Genomic DNA, 5623 nt, shown 5'->3' with positions numbered 1-5623 from the left:
CTTCTCTCCCTGTAGCCTGACATCTCCACAATGCACCTTTACAGCCCCCACTCAGAGGTGAAGCCTCTCCCTACCCCTGGACGCTGGGCATGGCACTAGCTCCAGCCTGGGCTCCAGGGGCTCACACACATCCACTTGCCATCTTGGAGCCTTTGAGCTCCCTGAGGACAAGCCCAGGCCAACTGCGGGGAGGATGAGAGGCCCAGTGGAGCCCAGCTGAGCTGTCAAGCCGGGGTTGTCCCAGAGCAGCCAGCCCCAAGCCAACCCCGTGTGAGTAAGTGCCCCGCCAAGCAGAGTCCCCAAGTCCAAGTTGGCAACAGACAGGAGCAGAGAACTGGGGTGGGGGTTCAGACTGTTGTTACTGTGGCAATGGGTGCGAGATACAGCGGGTGGGGACAGTGACTCTCCTACTGGCATGAAAGCATAGTGAACACTCAACACACCCAGAAAGAAGAGAGTCTTATCAATGGCTGGGCTGTGCAGGGTGCCCGCCCGCTCCCCTGCGCCGAGAAATAAAATCCCTGCTGCGAGAATCTGGTAAGCCCCACCTGTCCATGTGCAGCCTTGTAACAGGAGCCTAATGAAGGCCACAGAGGGCTCCTGAGAAGGCCTGGCCTGATGGGCAATGGGAACCTGGCTCCCTGTCCTGTTCCCATCCTTCAGGCCTGATGCGAACAGGATGCAGGTGCCTGTGGGGCTCCTGGCACTGACCCATGGCACCCTGGGCCAAAAATGGCTTCGAGGACCACCCCTCGGGTCCAGCCGGCCACCTGGGCTCATTCTCGAGGTTTGGCCTTGGCCTCTTCTGCCAGCCCCACCTGTGTCAGTGTCGGGCCACTAGGACTGCAGTCCTTGAAGCCTCTGTCCCCAGGCCAGCAGCCACCACCACATAACCTACCTGCACCTGGGTTTCCGGCCCGGCACAGCTCCTCCTGCCACGGTGGCCCAGGCTAATGTATTTCCAGCAGCATTTCCACTTCCATCACCCCTTCCCTGCCCAGGAGCTGAGGGGTTCCCAGTCACTCTGGGGTCAAGGGCCAGCCCCATACCTACTACGGACGGACCTCCATCCACTGCAGGCCCCTGGCGCCCGCTGTGTGGGGCCCCCTCAGTGACCAAGTGACTTGGCACGGATGCTGGACATGCACAAGCAGTGTCTGGAGCCTCCATGGACCCAGCACTGGGGAGCAAGGGGACGTCACAGGACGGGACCCTGCACCCAGGAGGGAGTGAGGAGGGACTGCTGAAGCCAAGGAGTGCCACAGAGGAGCTGGTGTGACTCAGGGACCCCAGCAGAGCCCCTCCACAGCCCCAGTCCCAGCTCTCCCTGGCCTGGAGGGCACCGCATTCCCAGCTCCCCGCTCCTTCCTGCTCATCTCTGACCCAACCAGCAGCAGCCCCCAGGGAGCCAGGCTCCCAGCACCGCTGTCGCTAAGGGCCACGCCTGCCTTTCCACGCCATGTGTTATCTTCACTCCTGCCTGCATCTAGCCAACCCCTGAGGCCAAGGGACGTCCTTGTTTCTCCTTCTGTGCCCGCACAATGGCCAGGAGCCAGGGACCGAGGCTGCCAGATACCTGAGAAATGATGGAAATGGACAAGCCCCACATCACCCTCCTCACTTTAAATCTGTACCAGGGAAGAATTTAGAACTAAATATTCCATTGGCCTGGAGGTGCCTGGCCAGGAGGTCTAGGAGAATTGAAGAACCTCCCCCTCCCCCTCCCTCTCCCCCGTCATCTCCTCTCCCCTCCCCTCCCTCCCTCCCTCCCTCTCTCTCTCTCGCTCTCGCTCTGGCTCTCACTCTTTCTCGCTCCCTAGCAGCACGCCATGTCTGACTCAAAGACCAGTGGTAACACTCAACGAAGACCAAGGCTCTGTGGAGACAAAATCTCCGGGTAAGCCAGTGATCACCCTGCCATTTCTGTCCTGCTGGTGGCCAGGCCACAGGAGAACCACACCCAGCTCGGCCCAAACCAACCCCTGGCCACTTTCCAGGTGGTGTCTCCAGGACCCCTGGGGGCTCCTCCATCATCTGCCTGCCCAGTCACCAGCCTGGGACCTCCAGGGGCCAGTGGGGCAGCAGGCGTGGGCAGGAGAGGAGGTGAGAGAAGCCACAGGTCCCCATCCTGTCCCCAAGCACAGCCCTGAGCAGGCTCAGGAAAGACCAAGGTAGGGAGCAGGGGTCTGAGTCATCGAGCACCCACTTTGCCCTGAGCACCATTCCACATGCCAGGGATGCAGGAGGGAGGCAAGGGCAGCCAGACGTCCTGGTAGGATGAAGAGACAGAGAAAGAGTGAGGCAGAGAAGTACAGACAGAAACAGAGAGATACAGAGATAGAGACACTGGGGCAGAGATAGAAAGAGACAGAGAGACACAGACAGAAAGAGACTAAGAGAGAGAAATAGACAGAGACAGAGAGAGGGGTAGCGAGGCTCCCGAGAAACCCTTCCCTCGGAGGGAGAGTGCAGGGGGAAGGCGGGCTGCGGAGGCGGAGGAGTGTGAGGGAGGCAGTGGAAGGGGTGGGCCAGGCAGCATCCAGGCAGGGGTGAGGAAGGCCTGAGAGAGCCGGGCAGAGCAAGTGCACCTGCCATCACTCAGGGGCCACTTCTGCCGCCATGGTGGGGAGCCCTGCAGACCCAGCCTGGGAGGGTCTGGGAGATGCCACTGCAGGCTGCAGGAGGCGTGGTCTGCGTTGTGGATTAAAAAGACACACCCCGACCCAGGAGAGGTGGGTGGGAGGGGAGGTGGCTGTGGGTGAAAGGGCAGGAGGGAGCCTTCGGTGATGGCTGTTCTGCATCTGGCTGTGGGTGCTTGTGGTGGAATTGTCTAGAACTCAACGTGCCCACACACACACAGACAGGTGCACACAAAACCGGAGCCAGAACAAGGCACGTGGTGTATTGATGGGATATCCCGGCCGTGCTACTGCACTCCAGTTTTGCAAGATGCTCCTGCTGTGGGGAACAGGGCAGGGTACATGGGGTCTCTCTGTACCACCCCTCGCCATTGCCTGTGAGCCCATAACTCTCTCAAAATGTATTTTAAGCATCCCATCGCTAGCACATGGAAAAGAGGATGTAACAGCCTATGTGGATGCCTGGAGGTGAGGCAGCTCTGCAGGAGACCAGGACCTGGGCGGGAAGGGCACATGGAGAAGGGGTCAGGGTAACACTGGGATACATGGGGACTGTGGGCAGAGGGAGCAGGGCTTCGGAGAAGCAGGGACGGGGTGGCTGCCAGGGGTTTTCACAGGTGAGAAGAGAGAGGGAAACAGTTTTCTACCCAGGGTGCCTAGTCCCAGGGCTGTGTCACCCCAGACTCTGGCTGAATTCCCCCAAAATAGCAAGGTTTTGTGTGGAAATTAAGCGAACTTACAACTTTGACAGGTCATTTGAGTTTGGGAACAAGGCTAGTTTGCCAAAATGATTCTTCCCTCTTTAATTAAAATCTTTTATTAACTGCCAAGCTAATACCTTCCCCTAAGACAGACGAGATAATGAGCCCATATCCATCAGCCCAGGCGAGCAGCCATCCATAGAGGCTGGGGTGGACTCAGGAGAAGGGAGCCAGCCCCCACAGACACCCCATGCTCTCGCTGCAGGGACAGCCCCAAACGCAGGCAGGAGTCCCATTCAGGACACACATCAGCCCTGTCAGAAGGTCCCTGCCAGAAACAGGGTGGCCCAGCCAGTGGCCTCCAGTCCAGCACTTTGCAGGTTGCAATGTCCCCCACCACTTCTACTGCCATGCACTCGGAGAGGTCACGGGGCCGCCTTAAGGGCAGGGCCCGGTCCCAGTGGGTCCCAACTTACTCTCTCGGTCACTGAGTAGGGCAGGTTTTGGAGGCCAACAGGAACCACCCCTGGGCCTCAGGAGCCTCTGTTAGGGCCATAGCCATTAGCACAGACAGGGCACCAGGCACAGGGACAAAGGCCCAACACAGCCTGGTCCAGATCCAGCCCTCCCTGACACAAGGGCAGGCTCTGGTAAGGGACTGTCCACCAGCCTGGTTCACCCCTCAGTGGCGGTCCTAACCCCATCTTTATTTCATTTCACTAGAAACATTTCAAACACAGACAAGAATAGGGACCCACACAACAAGGGCCCAAGTGTGCACCAGCAGCCTATAACCACACCCCTCCTAACCCCTTATACAATACCTATGAGTCTACACTGACAGAATGATCCAATAGATGAGTAAATGCAGAGAAGGCCGTGCAGTGGCTCATGTCTGTAATCCCAGCACTTTGGCAGGCCAAAGAGGGAGGATCACTTTGTATTTTTGTCTGTACAAAAAATACAAAGAAATTAGCCAGGTGTGATGACGGCTGTGGTCCCAGCTACTTGGGAGGCTGAGGTAGGAGGACTGCTTGAGCCCAGGAGGTGGAGGCTGTAGTGAGCTGTGTTCGCACAACTGCACTCCAGACTGGGTGACAGAGAGATACCCTGTCTCCAAAAGAAAAAAAAATGAAGAAAAGAGATGAATATGCAGAAGTCTCCATGTAGAACTCAGCAATTTATGGGCTAGTCCCCCTCAGGGACACTCATTCAGTGTGGGCTGCACACAGGGACTTCCAACGACACCCTATAGAAGGAGGGAGAAAGCAGAACTGGGGTGGAGACCAGGCAGGTGACCAAGGTCAGCGCCGCAGCAAGAAGTCGTGTCAGCAGCATAGCCTCGATGTGAGGGGAGAGGGGTGGCACTTTGCCCCTGAGGGCTTCCTCCCAAAACACCGCTGCCCCAACCTCACCATGAGAAAACCCCAGTCGAGAAAGCCTTCAAAATACTCTTCACACTGCTACCGTCACCAGAGACAACCAGAGTCCGAGAAATGCTGCAGCCAAGGAGCGTGAGGACACGGCGATCTGGTGGGATCCTGGGGCAGAAAGGGGACCTCAGCTGTGCGGACTCTAGCTAATAGTAACGCGTCACTATTCATTCATTAGAACAAAGGCACCTCGCGAGCTGTGCAAGATGTTCTGGGGGCGGGTAGGTGGGGGGAGCAGGGGTGTAGTAAGAACTCTGGACACCTGCTCATTTCTTCTGTAAATGTAGAACTGCTCTAAAAATAAAGCCGACTAGTGTTTTAAAAAGCCGAACCTCAGCTGTCCCCAAGGTCCCTTGGCTCCCCTCTTCGAGGGGACGCAGAAGGTTCACTGGGGCTAAGGAACAAAAGCTCCTGAGGAGGGCCGACTATGGGGAGGGGAGGCCAGGCCTGCGGGGCCCTGCTGCTCGAGTGCTGGGGCCCAGGCCCGGTGGCTGCAGGGGCCCAGCCGACCCGGGTTTGGGGAGGCGGGCAAGGCACCCCGATGGTTTGGGGCTAGGGCTATGCCAGGTCCGCTCCCTTCTTCAGCGCAAGTCGCAGCCCGGGCAGGACGGGACAGGGGCGTCCCCTGCACGACCGAGCACCCCGGGCCAGGATGCAGGGCCCACCCGGAGGAGGCTCGGCCCCCAACCAGACGGACCCGCGGATCCCCGGGGACGGACGGGCAGGGGTCCGGGGATCCGCCCTGCTTCACCGCCGCCGCCGCTCCCAGCACGGCCACCTCCGGGGCTCAGGCACGTGTTCCCCAGAGGTCCCGGCCCACTCCTGCTCGGAAAGACTCGGCAGCCGCAGG

Source organism: Colobus angolensis, unplaced genomic scaffold (genome assembly GCF_000951035.1).
Source record: "Colobus angolensis palliatus isolate OR3802 unplaced genomic scaffold, Cang.pa_1.0 Scaffold204, whole genome shotgun sequence".
Lineage (NCBI taxonomy): Eukaryota > Metazoa > Chordata > Mammalia > Primates > Cercopithecidae > Colobus > Colobus angolensis.
Note: the sequence above shows the minus strand (reverse complement) of the source record.